General features: G+C 37.8%; 1 long non-coding RNA gene across 1 annotated transcript; it reads left to right on the top strand.

The window, feature by feature from the left end:
• The first annotated feature begins 1,073 nt into the window (after nt 1-1,073).
• On the top strand, nt 1,074-18,731 carry LOC121140678. The gene is made up of 3 exons (XR_005877606.1): nt 1,074-1,201; nt 14,737-14,790; nt 16,396-18,731. It is a non-coding gene; the product is annotated as an uncharacterized LOC121140678 (long non-coding RNA).
• Nucleotides 18,732-20,972: the final 2,241 nt, after the last annotated feature.

Below are 20,972 nucleotides of genomic sequence, written 5' to 3'. Positions count from 1 at the left end.
CTCTATAATGGTGAGGTGAAATTGCTTTACAGAACCAGCTTTTCCACTGTCTGTACATTAAGACCATCATCTTATGTTTGTACACATAAACCAGGATGTAGCAAAATTATCACCTGACAGTTTTGTATTACTTGATAATGATATTCAACCATTTTCAGCCTCAATATTCTCTATCTTCAGAAATAGAATTGTGGGAATAAATACATTTCCACTAACACATACCCAAACTGAATATAAATCACTCCTTAAGAAGTGGGTTTGCCACTTGAGAAGAGGAGAAATTAAAGAAATTCAAATATTGAAGAGGACCATGAAAACTAAAAACAAACAGCTGTATGAGTAAAACTGATAGTGAAAAGATGGGCAGAAAGATTAGTGGGCACAGAGGATGAGGAGTTTGCTATGAGATTGAATCTCCTAAGCATGTCAGAAGCTGCAGCATAAAATCTCCCAACATGCCTATCTAAACAAGAGCTGAACAAGGACAACCATAGACATGCTGAGGTGAATTGAGGAAAGCCTGAGGGGCCTCTTATAAAAAAAACTATGAGTAACTTAGGAATGTTGAGTTCTAGAGAAATAGATTTTCTCAGGGAAAAGCACACCAACTGGCTGTCCAATACCAAAGTGCATATAAGTAACATTATACGGATTAAATATATTGTATTTTATGTTCATGTATTTAGGAAATACACACACACATAGTTTAAAAACTACTAACCCAAAATAATTACAATTACCTGTGTATATATGAACAAGTGTGTATATATGAACAAGTGTTATTGCTAGGGATCATGTTAGTTTAGCATATTTGTGATTGTAATATAGTCTTCACCACTCATGAAGAAAATTTTGTAACATAACTGACTACTAAACAAAACCACAATCAATAGAATATCAGTGTTGTGGATCCCAGACTGAATGGACATATCTAAAAAATGCTCTGTACTTGAGGCTCAGGAAACACTGGGGAAGAGGATCAGAAAGACCGTAAAATCCAGAGGATCAGGGAGTCAGCTGTGAGATCATGTTTCCTAAGTTATACTAATAAATTCTCACCAGCATGATTGAATAAACATGAAGTATGCTCATACAGTCTCTCCATCTTGACTGCCCATATGTGACCAAACAAGGACAACACCAGAAGATTTGCAAAAGTGGATGGGAAGAAGCACACCAATCGCTTGTCCAGTGCTAAATGGTAAGTCCTGAATATATATATATATATATATATATACACACACATATATATATATATATGTGTGTGTGTGTGTGTGTGTGTGAGTGTGTGAGAGACAACTAACCAGGTTATATTTTATTGCATAAAATATATATACGAAAAATGAAGCCATGAATTTGAAAGAGAGCAAGGATGGGGTACATTGGAGGGCTTGAGGGGAGGAAAGGGAAGGGAAAATGTTGTAATTATATTGTAATCTTAAAAAATAGCTACAGCTATATACATGCTATTTAAAACAGACACAGGATAACTTATGCAGTCCAATTTTAAAACTGAGATATAAACTCAAATGTAACCAGAGTACCAAGCTATGTTAATACAAAAAAATAATTTGAAACCAATAAATTTTACTACCCAAAAGGAGAATTCAAGCTCAGAATAATAATGGTTCACTAGACACAAAAGATACAGTTATTCTAATAATAATAATAATGACATAATTATAAATATGTATACCAATAGAATATTTATTTAATGATAGATATATTTTGGCAAGGTGTAGTCATTATTTAAGGCATTATTGAAATGTAATCTTTCATTGAATGTTGTCATATTAGAAATGAGAACCAGATATAAACTCGGGTTTTCACTTCTTAAAACATTTAAGATATATTTAAAAATGCATCTGAAAATTTCTGGATCAAAAAATTGTCATAATAAAAAAATCAAATCTATGTAGTACAAAGCAACAAGGAAACCAAAGAGTACCTAATTGTTAGGATGGCAGATAAATTCCTGAATACTGAGTAATTGGTGTTTAAAAATTTACATTAGGATCAGTCAACCCTCATCAGAGATTTTTCTTGCAGTAGATGACAATTAACACAGAAGCCCTAATTGGTCAATGTGCAAAGAATAACAGACCATGGAGTACTCAACCCTAAACAGGAGATGTATATCACACCACTTCCCACCGTGCATAGAGATCATTTCAGCAGAGAGGTGGAAAGATTGTAAAAGCCAAAGATGGTAGATGATCTCAAGGAAACTGTTTCATTTACCTGACACAACAGGACAGCTGCATATATGAATTTACAGTGATTGTGACTGCATGCATAAGTTTACACAAGATCAAGTCAGACAAAATCTCAGTATTGGAAAAGAAACATGCTGAGAGAGCATTCCTCTATGTGGAGTGGGCTTTCAAAGTCCATTCATGTACTAGGAATAAATACTGATGCACTGTCAGTGGCCCCATAGATTAATCAGACCTCCAAACTAATATCCATGTTCAGGGATACGGGAACAGTCCAATGCTGGTTTCCTAGCTATCAGTCTGGGGTTCATGAGCTCCTGCTTGTTCAGGTCAACTGCTTCTATGGGTTTCTCCAGCCTGGTCTACATCCCTTTGCTCATCACACCTCCATCTCTGAAACTGGATTCCAGGAGTTCAGCCCAGTGTTTAGCTGTGGGTGTCTGCTACTGCTTCCATCAGCTACTGGATGAAGGCTCTAGGATGGCATGTAAGGTAATCATCCAAAACCAGATTTAAACAATACATATCCACTAATCTAGTCTTACAGAAAGTTCTGGAAGAAAAACTCCAACCCAAGGAAATTAACTACAACTAGGAAAAAGAAAAATGGCAATAGATAATGCTACTTTATCAAGAGCCAAAAGCGGGGGGACGGTTGAAATCCACACACAATTCCACCACCACCACCAAATCCAAAACAAACAAAATGAACAAACAATAGTCATTAATATCCCTCAATATTAATGGTCTTAACTCGCCTATAGAAAGACACAGGCTAACAGAATGGATATGAAAACAGAATTCATCCTTCTGCTGCATACAAGAAACACACATCCACTTCAAAGATAGAAGGTACCTCAGAGTTAAGGGTTGGGATCAAATGGATCCAAGAAACAAGCGGTGGGTAGCAATCCTGTATCTAACAAATTAGACTTCAAACTAAAAACAATCAAAATAAATAAAGGAGGTTATTTCATATTCATCACCAGAGAAATCCATCAAGATGCAGTCTCAATTCTGAACATATAGGCCCAGATATGAAGGCATTTGTAAAAGAAACATTACTAAAACTCAAAATCACATAAACCTCACACACTTATAGTGGGAGACTTCAACACACCACTATCACCACTAGACAAGTACCACCAAACAGAAACTTAAAAAGGAAACAAAGGGACTAATAGAAGTTATGACCCAATTGGTTTTAACAGACAACTTTAGAACATACCATCCCAAAACAAAAGATATACCTTCTTTTCAACACCACATGGAAACTACTCTAATATTAACCTCATACTTGGCAACATACCAAACCTTAGCAGATACAAAAAAAAATTTGAATAACCCCCCATCTTATCAGACCACCATGCTTTAAAGTTATAATTCAGCAAAAACAGAAAATGCAGAAACCCTATAAACATATGCAATTGAACAATGCACAATTGCACTATTCCTGGGTCAAGAAATAAATAAAACCAAAGACATTAAAGACTTTCTAGAAATCAATGAGAATGAAGATACAATATACCCAAACTTATGGCACACTTTTAAAGCAGTGCTAAGAGGAAAATTCATAGCACTAAGTGCCCACATGAAGAAACTGGAGAATAGCCTCACTAGAGAATTAACAGTAAAACCAAAAGCTCTCAAGCAAAAAGAAGCAAACTCACCCCAAAGAAAAAGACACCAGGAAATAATCAAATTGAGAGCTGAAATCAATAAAGTAGAAACTAGGAAAACAATACAAAGAATCGATGTAACGAAAAGTTGGTTCTTCAAGAAAATCAACAATATACACAATATTAAAAGTTACCATGAAGCAGAGAGTGAACATGAAAATTTTTAAAAAATCAGAAATGAAAAGGGGAACATAACAATGGACACTGAGGAAATCCAGAGAATCATCAGGTCATACTTTGAAAACCTGTACTCCTCAAAATCTGAAAATCTAAAGAAATTGAAATTTCCTGGGTAGATATCACTTATAAAAATTAAATCAAGAATACTACTCAAAGTATTCCACACAATATAAGTAGAAGGGTCACTGCCAAATTCTTTTTTACAAAGCTTCAATAACCTTGGTACTCAAGCTACACAAAGACACAACTAAGAAAGAAAGAGAACTACAAAACAATGATGTGATAGTTTACATAAGTGATCTGAAAAACTCTACTAGGGAACTCCTGCATCTGATAAACACCTTCACCAAAGTGGCAGGATACAAGATTACCTCAAAAAATCAGTAGCCCTGCTATATACAGAAGGTAAATGGGCTGAGGAATAAATCAGAGAAACATCACCCTTTACAATATACACAAACAACATACAATAACTTGGGGTAACACTAACAAAACATGTGAAAGACCTATATAAAAAGATATTCCAGGCTTTAAAGAAAGAACTTAAAGAAGATGCAGAAAATGGAAAGATCTCCCATACTCTTAGGATCAACTTAGTAAAAAAATGGCAATCTTGCCAAGAGCAATCTACAGATTCAATGCAGTCCCATCAAAATCCCAGCCCAATTCTTCACAGACCTTAAAAAATAATCAACTTTATATGGAAAAACAAAACACCCAGGATAGTCTAAAGGACCCTGTAAAAATGAAGAAATGTCAGGAGGTGTCACCATTCCTGACTTCAAGCTCTATCATACAGCTATAGTCCTGAAAACAGCTTGGTAGTGGCACAAAAACTGACAAGAAGACCAATGTAATTGAATTGAAAACCCTGATATGCATCTATACACCTACAAACACCTGATTTTTGACAAAGAAGCTAAAAATTATACAATGGAAAAAAGAAAGCATCTTCAACAAATGGTGCTGGCATAACTGGATATTGGCATGTGGTAGACTGCAGATAGATCCATATCTATCACCATGCACAAAACTTAAGTCCAAGTGAGTCAAAGACCTCAACATAAATTCAGCCACACTGAACCTCTTAGAAGAGAAAGTGGGTGGTACCCCTTGAATGAATTGGTACAGGAGACAGCTTCCTGAACATAACACCAGTAGCACAGACAGTGAGATCAACAATTAATAAATGGGACCTCCTGAAACTGAGAAGCTTCTGTAAAGCAAAGGACATAGCCACCAAGACAAAAAGGCAGCCACAGAATGGGAAAATATATTCACCAATACCACATCTGATAGAGGGTCAATTTCCAAAATATACAAATAACTCAATAAACCAGTCACCAAAACACCAAATAATCCAATTAAAACGTGGGGTACATAACTAAATAGAAATTCTCAATAGAATCTAAAATGGCTGAAAGACACAAAAGAAAGTGCTCAACATCCTTAGCCATCAGGGAAATGCAAAACAAAACAACTCTGGGATATCATCTTACTCCTGTCACAATGGCCAAAATCACAATCACCATTGACAGTTAATGCTGGAGAGGATGTAGAGAAATGGGAATACTTTTCCACTGCTGGTGGGAGTGCAAACTCATACAGCCACTTTGGAAATCAGTATGGCAGTTCCTCAGAAAAATGGGAGTCAGTCTACTATAAGATCCAGCAATTCAGCTATTAGGCTTATACCCAAAAGATGCACATTTATACAAGAAGGACATCTGTTCAACCATGTTCATAGCAGCATTATTTGTAACAGCCATAATCTGGAAGCAACATAGATGCCCCTCAACTGAAGACTGGGTGGAGAAAATGTGGTAAATTTACACATTGGTGTACTAATCAATGGGAAAAAAAACAATGGAATCTTGAGATTCGTGGGCAAGTGGATGGAACTAGAAGAAACCATCCTGAGTGAGGTAACCCAGTGACAAAAAGACAAAAATGGTATATATTGACTTATATATGGATTTTAGACATAGAACAAAGGATTACTAGCCTATAATCCACACTGCTAGAGAAGTTAGAAAACAAGTAGGACTCTAAGAGAGACATACATGATCCTCCAGAGAAGGGGAGAGATACTAGATCTCCTGAGATATTTGGAGCACTGAGGGAGTGGAGATGGAGTTAGGAGAAAGAGCCAGGGAAAGTGGAGGAGAGAGCAGAACATGCGAGAGCAGGCAGATCAAGTCTGGGGAAGAATAGAGGAGAGCGAGAAAAGAGATAACAATAATAGAGGGAGCTATTATAGGCTTCAAGAGAAATCTGGCACTAGAGAAATGTCCAGAGTTCTACAAGGTTGACCCCAACTAACAATCTAACCAATAGTTGAAAAACTACCTTAAATACCTTTCTCTGATAATAGATTGATGACTAACTTATATGCCATCGTAGAGCTTTTATCCAATAGCTGATGGAAGTAGAAGCAGACACTCAACAGCTAAACACTGAGCTGAACTCTAGAATCCAGTTAGAGAGACGGAGGTGTCATGAGGAAAGCGGACAAGACCAGGCTGGGAAACCCACAGAAGCAGCTGACCTGAACAAGGGGTTGCTCATGGACCCCAGATTAATAGCTAAGAAACCAGCATAGGGCTGTTCCAGACTCCCTGAATGAGGATGTCAGTTTGGAGGTCTGGTTAATCTATGGGGCCTCTGGTAGTGTATCAGTATTTATTCCTAGTACACAAATGTATTTGTGAGTCCACTCCACATAGAGGGATACTCTTTCAACCTAGACACATGGGGGAGGGTCTAGAACCTGCTCCAAATGATATGACAGTCTTTGAGGATCCTCCATGGAAGGTCTCTCCCTCCCTTAGGAGCACAAAGGAAAAGGGGTAGGGGGTCATGTGGAGCTTGTTTTCTATTTTAAATAAAAAATGGAAAAAAAATAAGATAGCCATATAATCTCATTACTGGAGACACAAGGGAGAGGGTCTAGGCCCTGCTCCAAATTATATGACAGACTTTGAAGATTCCCCCAAGGAAGGTCTCACTCTCCTTGAGAAGCAGAAAGGGGATGGGAAAGGAGTCCTTGTGGGGCAGTGTAGGAAGGCAGGGAGAGGGAATTGGGATTGTCATGTAAAACAAGTTTTCTTCTAATTTAAATTAAAATAAGAAAGAAAAAAAGTAATGGGAACATGCTGCACATGAGGTTTGGACCACAGCCAAGGAGCTTTTGGCATTTCTTAACTTCTGAAAGAATGACAGGAGCCATTTTCTTTTTTCTTTTCCTTTTTTTTTTAAATTTAATTTAACTTCGAAACAAGTTTGCTTCACACATGAATCCCAGCTTCCTCTCCCTCCCCTCCTCTCCTGCCCTCCTTCAACCCTCCCCCAACTCCTCCCCCAATCTCCACTCCACTCTTCAAGTAGGGTGGGGCCCTTCATGGGGGATCTTGAAAGTCTGCCATATGATCCCTATGTGTCCAGGCAGAGACAGCATCCCTCCACGTGGAATGGGCTCCCAAAGTCCATCTGGATGACAGGGCTAAATTCTGATCTATTGCTGATCTATTGTCCGAGTCCCCAAAGAATGCTGAGGCCTCCTCCCTGACACCCACATCCAGGGGGCCACTGGATGAAGGCTCTAGAATGGCATACAAGGAAGTTGTCAATCACATTATCAGGGAAGGGCATTTTCTTCAAAGATGTGACATCTGGTAGGTTCACCACTCTTCAGGGCATGCCACACATTCAAGAGTATTTGAGCAGTGCATATTATATTTGTTGCATTAAAAAACAAACACAAAGTTGGCTGGGTAAGGAGGTAGTATAGATCTAAAGGATTTGGGGACGGTGGGTGAATATAATTATAACTTGTTATATGAAATTCATAAGTAGTGTAAGTAATATAACTATTCTTACAAAAAGCTCAGCTTGTTTAAAGTCCGTTTGTCAACAATAAGATTAACTCTATTCAAAATCTCTTCCTTTGCATCCAGTTTATCCAGGGCCCATTCAAAGGTCTTTCCTCTCATATCAAAATGGTGTTCTGAAGTACACATTTTTATTAAACATTGCTAATGACATTAAAATGTTATCTAACCAACAGTCTAATCTAAAACTAACAAATAAAACAGAATATTTGTTTTTTAAATTTATCTTTATGATTATACATATGAGTGTTAGACATATATATGCATATACATTATATATGAATATATATATAAATATATGTGCCTGAATTTTTAGATTGTTTACATGGTACAAATAGGCTTTTATATAACTAGACATACTAAGTAAAAAAAGCAAAAGAAAGCAATTTTTAAAAATATTCCTAATTTTGAAAAGAGTAAGAGAATACACCTAATAATAATGCAATAAATAATAGGTCAGAGTAGAAATGATGAAATATAAATTGTATGTTATTAAAATGATTTTAATACAAAAAAGAAGTTCATTTCAAAAAGACCATTAAAATTAGCAAAATTCCTCTAGCAAGATGGAGTATAAAAACTCAAGCTATACATAAGGTATAGGAAAACAGAAATGTGTATGTACCATGCTAAGGAATCTGATGATGCAGCTAGTATTTAATTATGTTATTAGCCAAAAGCTAAGAACCACATGCCAGAAACTGTCAATTATTATGTAAGTACTTACGGATAAAATTTATAGATCTCACATGTCTTCTCTTAATGAAAATGATATCTGAATATTTTTCTGCATGTTCTCTACCAAAAGCTAAAGAGCTGGTAACTCCAGGCTTACACAGGTACTTCATAAGACCAAATGCTAGATGTAGACAACTAAGTCACTTTGTGAGCCATTGTCTCTGGGCATGAAATTTACATAAAGTATCAGAAAGGAAAATTACAGGTCAATCTTCTGAATATAAATGGTAGAACAGTAAACAATATATTAACATTCTTAAACCCAGATAGATAGATATAAGCTATTACATCATAACCACATTGCCTGTCAGAGTATAAATTGGATCCAGCATTAGAACATTTAGAGTGGGATTTCTACATCAGTAGATAGAAGAAAATCATATAATAATTTCCATAAAAGCATAAATTGGTATGAAATAGAATTCCACAGCCAGTTGTTGTATAAGAAGACAGTTCTAAGTAAACTAGACATAAATATAAACCTACTCAACTTGACAAGGTGAAGAAAAACATACTCAAACAAATCACTGGAATAAATATTAGAATTTAGATGTTCTTCCAGATACAATATTGCAATATAAAGTTCAATGTTTCAGACATCAGTACAATTTTTTTGATATATTGTATGCACACAGATCTACAAACTCAATACAGTGTAGAGAGTTTGAGAATATGTGTAAGTCCAGTACCAGATTTTCAACAGAAATACCTATGGGTGTGAATTGGACACCCACAAATACACTAGAGCATATATAATCTTTAAGGAGAAAAATTACCAAAGTTAGCAAAAACATTGAAAAGTTAACTGTTAGGCAATAAAAGTAAATACCATGTTTAACAATGACAGCATGCACTATTGAGAATAAATTCCCGGTAAACAGTCTAGAGATTAAATGCAATTCTAAAATATGGAGAGGAGTATTGTCAGGAAACAGCTTTCATAAGAGAGAAGGTTGAATAAAGGACCTTAAAGGACAAGCAAATCCCAAGGAAAATCTAAGGAGTATCATACCTGAGCATATGAAAATTATACTATCACTCTTTAAATTAAAGACAATTTTATGAACATATGGGCAAACAAACATGAGGAATACTTACCCACATCTGAAAACTTACGTGAGACAGAGCATTTACTAAAGGTCAGTGATGGGGAAAAGTCATGTGAGGATATTACAAGTGGGGAAAAAACATGCAAAATCTTATCTACTGTTGTACACAAAACAGATGTCTGGACACAGTTTCTCTGGTGGAATTACAAATTTACTGTCTCCCCCCCCTCAAAAGAAGAAAGAAAAAATGCTTCTACGGTGGTTTTATACCACGTTTTTTTTATACCATTGTTTCATATTTTAGTGAATGACTAATCATTATTTTAAAAACTCAAATAAGAGAAAGATTTATATTTAAAGTAAGATGATTTTCAAAATACATGATACAGAGTTTGAAGGGAGAAGGCAACGAATTTCCAACAGAATGGAAAAGGTTTAAAAATAAAACATACGTAACTAAAGCAAAGACCATCAGTGCATCATAAAAAAAAATGGGCACAGCATGTGAAACAACATTTCAGAACAGAGAAGTCATGAAAGATTCCAAAATCATAATAAATTACAATAAACCCTATTGGTAATTGGAGAATAGGTAGATATTAAGGGCAGTGCATGCATACAGAGTAGTCACTGGTGGCGGTATGCACTAAGACAGTCATTCTGAACACAAGAGATCTGTTCCTTTTTTTTTTTTTTTTGCTCTTCTCCTTTTATTATAATAAAGAAGGTTCTAATACTAACATAAACTGTATACAACAAGAACTATCAAGTACTGTCCATAAGAAAGAAAGGGTAATAACATAAACAAAAATGAAACTACAACCAACAAGAACATCAAGCAAGAAACACAATCTACATGTCCAGACCATAGATAATATTCCAATAGCTGTCCTATTCTGAAGAGTCCAATCTTGTATCTTATATGCCCTTAACTAAGATATAAGAGAATTGTAGCTATAACCATCTAGTCTTCAACCCCATCAAAGACCTGAGAAAGGAAATATTACCTGAGTAATCAGGAAGTGCAAGTGACTTCTGAAAGATGCAAGAAATAACAGAAACAACTGGATGCCTGGACAATCACCCAGTGTTTCTCTGTAGCATTGGGGCATCCAAATTTGGCTGTAGGTCTAGAATATCTGACAGATCATTTTCAGAAGCAGGAAAATTTGAAAGACTGTCCTACCCTGTTTTGGCAAGATTCATCAGTCATTTTTCCTTGTATCTTGCTTGTCCAGAATGGACAGTGTACTTACTGTCAGCAAAAGGCAAGGGCATTTCTTTGCCCAATAGACAAGTTTTGCCAAGAAGAAAACAAGTTCCATATGGAATGTCTTTGGTGTTCATCATGCTCTTGGGGGTAGATCAGTGCTGGCAGGAGCAGTCATGCCTTAACAGTATGAAGGTACTATACTAACTGAACCAGGTCCCCAGTATCTGAGTCAAGTAATTTATCAGGAAATAGTAAGACAATGTCTCTCATTATGTGAATGGGGTAAGTGACAATAGAATAAGTATTATATGGAGCTTCGTGCTCAGAAACCACAGCCAAGAAAGGGACACCTATTCAGGGAATATGCATATAAGATAAAAATGCAAATAGTGTTTATGGAATCAGTAGCACAAAAAGTTCAGGTGCTTCTAAAGGTGTTAGGATGTTTTGGTACAAGTATATTTAGGAGCCTTCAAGGTGCTTCCCACACTTAGATACAGAGTTTGTCACCTCATGCATTTGTCTATCATGTAGTTTAGTTATGTACATACATATACTCTTTGGCACAATATGTGTTTGTATTTACAAAACACAAACTGAAAACCTTAAATTTCAATGCAAGTGGAGCTTCTTTTAACAAACAGAACCTGGTTACTAAATCTGCTATTCTGTGCCACCCCAAACACTGGCCCATGATTTAGTACATAGCACAAGAAAGAACATTTCCTACAGGTTCACAATGCTCTCCATGATCCCCCTTGAATACAAAGACAACTCTATATAAGTAAATGATATGTGACAAAGGGCCATCATCCCTTGTGTTGAGCTCCTCCTGCCTACCAGATGTGCTGTGTCATATTCACATCTAGAATGACCTTATGCCCATTTCCACCCACTCTGAGAAAGAGAACTGAGGGCACTTGTAGGCCTGGCATATCTCCTCAAGCCTTGATCCTCTTTCTACACACTCCCACAGGTGCAAGACCCATTTCTGACCCCCTGGCCCAAGAGGTATAGGCTGCTATTGAATCTTCTTATCCTTTAATCCTGAGCACAGGGAGAAACTTGGTACCTGTTCTGAAAATCTAAACTTGTGATTGATTCATTATTACTGTGAGATATAGGAATCATAGTTGGGCTCTGTTATTCAATGTGACTGTCAATCACTAGCAATAGAGAGGAACATTTCAAGGCATTTGATTTAATGTTCTCACATTCCAATTACATAAACTAAGATCTGACCTCTTTATATGGCATGACCATTACACTATATATACAGAACAAATTGGAAAATCCACCTTCACTCTTCTGATCATCTTACTCAAACATTTCCTCCTGTGGCTTTGTCAACTTTTCCATCCAGTTGAATAGGGCTCAGTTTAGAAGTTTAATACAGACCTATTTGTCCAGTCCTTCCCCTGACTTAGATGTTTTCCTTAGTGAATAGAACGGAGAACATTTTAATTAATTTATTATGTCCCTTCAATTAGGGGACCCAATTAATAACTGAAATGGGTTTTTAATTGGTTTATGTCCTCTAGGGTATCATATTAATAACGTAAATAAACTAACAGGTTTGCATTGAATTAGGATCCATCTATATGCATATCTGTTGCCTCCCCATACATTATCAACCATTAACCTCCAAAATTGAATGCAACTTATCAAACAGACATTCCTACAGACTAGTTTTTGTTGTTGTTGCTGATGCTTTTCCACTGTGAAGCAAGGTCATAGTATTTTCTTCTATAACATTGATGCAAAGTGTACCTTTTCTCATCAGAATCATTATATTCAGTTTTCTACATTTATAATGTTAAAATCACCCACTGAATGATCTCTTATTCAACAATTTGTCTAATCCTAGACCCATGCTATTTCCTAGAATCATGTTTGTTCTCAGCCAATGAAATAAACAGTAAGAGAGGTGCTGTGGCATGCATAAGGTCTCATAGTAAACTAGAAGCTAGGGCAATGATCTCTGTTTAGATTTTTATATATCACTCTGCCGAATATCATTTGTCTTGCCGCTCTGTTGCCTTCATCATGTCATTCAGACCATATTCACACTTGGATTAGTCCACTCTTTTCTGAGAATACCCAAGTAAATTATCTTAGGAAAAAATTAATTTTCTCATTCTCAGCTCTTAAAACATAACAGGATCAGCATTGTCTCCTCATGTTATTTGGAAAAAAATTCCTCAAATCTTCTAAATGTGCCCTGTCTATGTCACTAAGTCCACACATGCTCCACAGGTCCCCATTAAGACTATTTTTTTTACCAAATGTCCAATGTTTCTCTCAACAAAATCCCTTGTGTATGAATATTTTTCCCACTGAATGCCACTACATTTCCCCCTTCTCACAGACCTCTAGAGCTGGAGGTACACTTAACTCAGGGATTTACACTGTGCCTTCATTCCCCAAAGAGCCATCTGGGGAACTTGTAGGAAATGTCACCCTTGGGGTTTAGTAGTTTGTTTCAGCAACTTCTCCAGGCAATTCTATGGATACTCAAATTTGAAAACATGTTTTCTCATCTCTTAGAGAAAAGCATCCTAACTAAATTTTATGTGCTACAGAGCTCAGTTTTTTTAATGAATAGTGAAGCCCTTTGCAACATGCATTTCTTGATCACTGTCTTCATCTTTTAAGGACTTTAAGGTAATTGTGCTTTGTTCATGTGAATTATATGTCTCACTGTTTCCAAATTAAATATTGTTGATGAATGAGGTTCCTGGTTTTATTCTTAACCCCTTCCTGCATGATGCTTCTCACTAGCTAACACATGAGTAAATTCTATTGAGCCACTAGATGTGATAACAGTAACACTTGCAAGACTATTAGGTGATGCATCAATGCTTTGTGGTCTTATGAAAACTTTTCCACACCCTAAGTCACAGAGCTCCATACCCTATAAATACTTTCTGTTATACAGGCATTATTTTCTCAGACGTGTCTCATATATCTTCTGCTATGCTACCTTGTAGTCAACCAACAAGGACTCTATCAACTACAGATTTCAACAGTGCAGTGACACAGAAGGAAATCGATGGAGATCATCATTTTGTGTAGTAGTGGTACTAAAAATTTTAAGATAATGGTACCCAAATCTTCAGCTGGGAAAGAGGGAGTCAGTTTCTTTGTTTTTTCCTTCATTTTCTGGGAAAATAACAGCCTAGTTTTCTGTCCACCCAATGATATTACAGGGTGCTTGATCCCTTTAAAGAAATATCTCTTCCTTCCCCCTTCCTTCGCATATGTGTGTGCTCATGTAGGTAAGTATTGGAAAATGTGCCATGATTTTTACATGGAGGTCACAGGACAGACTGACTTGTCAGTCCTTGATTTCTAACTTCAAACAAGTTCGCTTATTTGTCACTGTAAATGGCAGGCTTGCTGATCTGTGAGCTTTCAGGATTCTCAAAACCACAGGTATATATACTGCTCTATCTGGATTTACATAGATTCTAGGAATCTGAAACTGAGCTCCCACACTTGGGTATCAATTTTTTTACCCACTGATCTATATCTCCAGCCTCCTATATCTTTTAATTAACTTTTTAAAAATAAGCTAGAGACAGATTTGGTTGCCTGAAACATAGAATCTTAACTGAAACAGTAATGAGAATCTGTGCTGTATTACATTGAGTAGCTGATAAGTCCATTAAACTGAGCCTGATTAGTCTCTGAAGACACTTGATATATCATTGACTAGTCTGAAAAACCAAAGATTGTGAAATAAGTCACATTTAGTTATCTTTTGTCCAGGTTTCCATGCATGGATTATCCAACTCACTCATTGTTCCAGAAGAAAAGCAAGAGGTAAATTCTAAATCTCTGTCATGCTCTCAATGACATCATCATCCTTCAAGGGGATGTGGGCGATCATAAAGTCCACTAGGCACCACATGTGTTCAAGTGTCACCAAGGTAGGCTTTTTTGTCACAGCTAACACTTCTAATCTTCTAGGTCAAGGTTCTCTGCTCTTGGCACATCTTTCATAGATAAATGGAAACATCCACATACCAGACTTTAGAAGGCTTGACTGGGAAGATTTAAGAACTGTCTGTCTGGAAAAGTACTAAGTTAAGTACAGCTATATGAGGTGCTTACTTATTCACTGTGGTCTCATGCAACATTCACAGTGTCTTTGGTGGGCCACTGAAGTACAGGTATGTGTTCCAGAGGACCAACGCTATGATTGCATAGCCTGATAGTAGCAGAGTTAGGATTTATCTCCTTACTGATATCATCCAACAGCCCTTATTTTCCTTCTGAAAATGCTGTTCTCAAGAAAGGTCTATGTTAAAAAGCTTTTCTGAACACTCCTCTTTCCTCCCTGGATCTGATTGAATATATTACCCTGTAAGCACTAAATATGCTTCTGTAGTAATACACAGAACACTTTACCACATGCCTCTGTTTACATGCTTGCCTCAGAGCTGTACTGTTAGTTCCTGGGAGCCTCAATTATGCCTTATTCATCTTTGCTTTCCATGTTTCCAAAATAGTGCATGGGTTGTAGTAGTTTCTTGATAAATATTTATTGCATAAATAGATGGGTAAATAAAAGCAGAGGTGGAAATCCATTTTGTATAGGTAACCATGAAATATTCACCTAGCATTCCCCAGTATCACACAACTCAAAGGCTAGATCTGTTCCTTAAACTAGAACAAAATCACTGTGGCCTCTTTCAGACTAAATAACTAGGCTCTAGACAGAACCCAATATAGCTGGCAGCACTCTTCTCACTGCCTTACACACAACCAAAGTTGAATATTGAGGTTAAATAATATGCATGTTGTTCTAGGGCCTTGGGGGTGGCCCATACCAGGGACCCATATTGTATTTACTGTTATAGAAGCCTGGCTGAGGGTCAACAACAGGATGATTCCAAGACTTTCCCCAAGCATGTAAGTCACTTCCTTGAATTTAGATGGTTCTGGACTCTGGTGATTGGCATAGGACCAACAGTGTATGCTATGGCCACTCAAAGGGATTAAAAGCTACATCTAGGATGATTATCTGGAATTAAAAGCCAATCAAGAATTGGCCATGGAGTGTGACTTCACTGCATTCCATTTCTGGAATCTGGTTTGCTATCCTGAGAACTGGAAAACTATGGCTTCACACACTGTTTTCTTTTGTTTAGGGGAGACAGCAACGTAGAAGAGAAAGTATGTGAAATTTTGATTTTTTTCTATCATTATTGCCTTCTGGAAACTTCCTACTTGACCTCAGACTAAGATTGACTTTCTGGAAGTCTACTGCAATAATTTATTTTCTCATTCTGTCAGCAGTAATTACATGACATTAAATGTGTGAAGTGACCCCTCCTTACAGGAACTGAGCAACTCTTGGGTACTAGGACTTATATTTTTGTTACTTACCATTGACTTCTTTGTGATCTTTATCTCTCATTGCAGCAAGAACATCCTGTGTGTTTCATCAGGACAGACTGAAGATAGTAGAACCCCAGAAAAAATGAGAATTTGGGCCAGTTAGAATGGTGAATCCTTGAGGACTTCTCCATAGGAGGAAATACATGTCTGGTACTGAACATAGTCAAAATCCTGATGAGGAAAAATCACAGACCCTAAGTCTACTGCTGGTGTTTTCCTAAGTGGGCATGCAACCAAACTGTGTTTTGTGTTTACACATTTATCCTTATACACACTGCTGCTTCTTCATGGAGTGGTTGACAATTAATGCAGAGACGCATAACTGGTCAAAGTGCTGAGAGTAAGTAATACTTGACTGTTAACATCTTAAAAGTGAGGTCTACAACACCGTCTCTGGGGACCAGTGAACATTGCGGAATATGGGAGAGACAGAGCGCAAGAGACAGAGGATGAGAAGAAGTACTGAAAAATTGTTTTCTGGTCTAACATGGTTTTGCCATCATAAACTCACAGCAGCTGTGGTTACCTGTGAAGATCTGCACACAATTTGGCCTTAAAATCCCAATGTGGATGGGAGAACAAGATTCATGAGGACCTACCTGTCCATGACTTCTTAGTAGTTAATGGTAGCCTGGGAAAGGAGTGCCATCTTCATCAATGGTTAGCCACTGCTCCAGTAAGCTCTCCCCAACCCTCCTCATGCAAGCAATCTTAATTAAACTCAAAGGGTCATAGAAGGACATGAAAAGAGGAAGTGGGTTAATTGGGAAAAAGTGGGTTAGGAAGAAGAGAGTGAGGGATAAGAAAGAGGGTGGGAACATATATGATCACAATACATTACATACATGCTTAAAATTGTCAAAATCCAGACTGTATTTATATATGTGCATGTATGTGGGTAACAATTATAATAATAAAAAGCTGAACAATTTGGGAGGGAGGACAGGGAAGGATCGGAGAGACCAAGGAAGGATGAAAGAGAAAAGGAAGGGGGGATAGTGATATAATTCTATTCTAATTAAACTTTATGGACACAATGTTGAATTTAAAATTGAATTAATCCAATAAGAAAAGAAATGATACCCCATTGTCATGATAAAGAGTTCCATATAGCATAGCCAACAATATATATAGTCTCTTGAATACCAAGCTGAAGGCAGCATTTCATTTAAAGCATTTCTTCTTCTTCTTCTTCTTCTTCTTCTTCTTCTTCTTCTTCTTCTTCTTCTTCTTCTTCTTCTTCTTCTTCTTCTTCTTCTTCTTCTTAAGTACCACACTAGAGAAGGCCAAGTGATGTTCCCTCAGCAGTAACCTCACTGCACATGTTGGGAAGACTCTGGATGATAACTTGAGAGTGGCTTTATAAACATTGTTTTCCTTGTGGTCTTAGATTATAAACTGCCTTTACATATATTTAGAAAACTGAATAATTCTATGTGACTATGTGTTCATGTGTGTGTAGGTCCACATGTGTATGTGTACCCCACATGTGTTCCTTTGTACATGGGGAGGGCTGAACAAAGCCTTGGGTATCACTCCTCAGGTATAAGCTACCTTGTCTTTTCTTTAATGTATTTTTGCTGTTGTTTTTATTTTTAAGTTTTTGTTGGGTGGTTTGGTTTGGTTTACAGGCTGCAGTGATTTGAATAGCTATGACCCCCACAGGCTCATGTGGTTGAATGCTTGGCCCATACAGAATGGCACAATTAGGAGATGTGGCCTGTTGGAGTAGGTGTGGCTTTGGAGGAAGTGTGTCACTGTAAAGGTAGACTTTAAGGTCAAGCTGCACCCAGTGTGACATTTCACTTCCTGTTGCCTGTAGATCATAATGTAGTCATGATGTAGAACTCTCAGCTCCTTCTCCAGCACCAAGTTGGCCTTCACATTGCCATGCTTCTTGCTATGATGATAATGGACTAAACCTCTGAAACTGTAAACCAACTCTAGTTAAATGCTTTATTTTATAAGAGTTTCCATGTTAGTGGTGTCTCTTGACATCAATAAATCCACGACTAAGACACAAGACATCTTGTTGATTAGGAGTTTGCCAGGAAGGCTTTTTTAGCTGCCTAACCAATGATCAACAGAGATTTCTGCTGTTTCTGCATGTCTCTCCCTCCCCAGCACCAATATTGAAAGCATACACCACCAAGCTTGTCTCTTTTTAAAAATGGTTCTGTTTTTTTTTTAATTGGGACTTCTGTTTGGAGGATAAGCCCAGTGACTGAAATTCTTAAATGAGGAAGTGCTTTAGACTTCAAAGAGTTACCCAATAAGGAGTATACCATATGACCCTTCCCTTCTTGTGATGTTAACAAAGATTTTTCTGCCTCTTTTTCCTAATAAATCTGTTTAGCTATTTTCTCCAGTTTCATCACTAGTGTTGAGTGAACATAGGCCTGATTACACAAAGGAACCACCCACGCCTGCATCTGACTCACTCTTTGCTATCTCCCCACATTTTTAGCACTTTTTAATACCATCTCAATCCATGATTCCTGATTCTCTTCCTTCTGGTTCTCCTTTTACAGCTTTCTTGACAATGGCTGTTATTTTCAGAGCCCTTTAAAAGCCATGTAAGCACTCATCTGCCTTCACCACCCAGAGTGCAGTCATCACCTGCCCTTTGAAACTCACAAGACATGCACTGGGCTTGGTCTGAGTCAGCTCAGTGCAGAGAACAGGCAGTGGACCAGCTGCCAGGAGAAGTGAGGTCTGCCTTGGCTCTGCTCCTGTTTTCTCATGTGATTTTGTAGGCTACTCTTAGGTTTTGCCTCCTGGAAATAGTAGACTGACACTGTTTCAAGGCAGGAAGAAAACTTTACATAGTGAATCCCAGGCTACCTTAGAAAAGCATAACATGTTTTTTGAAACCATGCAGCTGTCCAGGTTTCATCTCAGCTCATATACGTTCTGGGAATGGCCAATCACATCCCCATAAAAAGTACAATGCTACAGAGAAGCCGGGATTTCTAAGTTCATTTCATCTTCCATCTTATACACAAGCATGGTCTTTAATACTTTGAGAAAGATGAGCAGGCTTGGGAGCCCTTCTATCTAAGCCTCGGATATTTATCCAGCTGAGCTGAAACTTGGATGTGTTGGCCATTTTCTGCTCTAATAGGCACCAGTGGGACTCAACTGGCCAGGCACCCAATAAGCTAGTTCTTCATTGCACTTGCATTGGTGTTGGCATTTAGACTGCTGGGGACAGCAAGCCACCGTAGGGGCAGAGCTGGTCTATGAATTGCCAAGGCGGTGTCCTTGTACATATTGGGGCACAAGTGAAACAGGAATCTGGATGGCACCTACACTGAAATGCCACTGTGAAGCCTGCAAAAAATCCAAGAGTGGATCAGATTCCCAAGACCAAACTGGCAGCCACCTGTAGGAAAATCAGACTCCAAGGAGTCCTTAGAGGTCACCAGAGGGCACATGACTGCTCCTGGTGGTGTAGCTCAGGACAGATGCAGAAAAGGGGGGTGAATAAGAATTAAGGAGTGAAAATCTCCTTCAGTTATTTTTCCAACTTGGCAATACTAGATGGTGTAGGGCTTGGGAAGAAAAGCAAAGAAATTTTCTTTGATTTCAGCCACCATACTCATGTAGCAGGCAGCACACACATGTTTTGTGTAAATGACTAAGCTGTCAACTCAATAGCTCCTTGGAAAGCAGTGGCTAAGAATGGAATGTATGGGTAAGCACACATTCACATGCATGGTCGTGAACTTGCTTAGCAGAAGCTCAATTTCTCGCTGATCATTAACCTTTTGCTAAACTTATGGCTCTTTGGAGTGAGAACTGTGCTTCATCCATGTTCAGACTTTTCAGGAGCCTGGCAGCAGCCTAGAGCAATGTTAGTAGCATAAATTAATAAAAATAAGAAAAACTGCAGGGTCCACTCCTTACTGTTGAAAGGCAGCAATGGTAAATGCCACCACAAATGTGTATGCAATGGACTATAGCATTATAGGGATGCTTGTTGTAGTTTTTAAATGGAAGGCTCTTGACCACCAGGAGATTTTAGAGGTCTTAGCTGAAGGCAAGTGAACCCCATAAAATCTATGAAACACAACAATTCTAAGACAGTCACAAAGCATATCAAAGTCACCAATAATAAATATCACAGCCAGAATCGTAGTCTACTACTATTAGCATCATAAAGATTGTCAGTCCTATGGAACAACTTCTCATAGGTAATGAGCCTGCATTACTTATGACTGTGGTTCTGTGCCTAGCAGTGTATGTGTTAGAGTGCCTGGGAAGGCCCTTATGTACTTGCTAAAGTGTGCAGAAATGTAAACATTGACAGAAAACTATTTGAAGTGCTTGTTTACTACCCTGGTTACATATGTACCCTTTCCAATTGACCTTGCAAATGAAACACTTTGCCACTGAAGGGAACTAGAACGTGCACAGAGGTCCTCCCAGTGTTTATTTTTACATTGAACATCAACTAGGCCCCAAGGCTAATGCCATTGACCTGTAACACACATAGAGATGGAAAAGCAACTGGTCACTTAGCTGGTCAGTGAGCTGAAAGGCCAGGAGGATCCTTGTCCTCAACGGGACACTGCCATCTGGTGCATGCCCCAAGTGAG

This window comes from Mesocricetus auratus, unplaced genomic scaffold, assembly GCF_017639785.1.
Source record: "Mesocricetus auratus isolate SY011 unplaced genomic scaffold, BCM_Maur_2.0 Super-Scaffold_100006, whole genome shotgun sequence".
Classification (NCBI taxonomy): domain Eukaryota; kingdom Metazoa; phylum Chordata; class Mammalia; order Rodentia; family Cricetidae; genus Mesocricetus; species Mesocricetus auratus.
The sequence above is the reverse complement of the archived record's forward strand: the minus strand, read 5'-3'. Positions and strand labels throughout refer to the sequence as shown.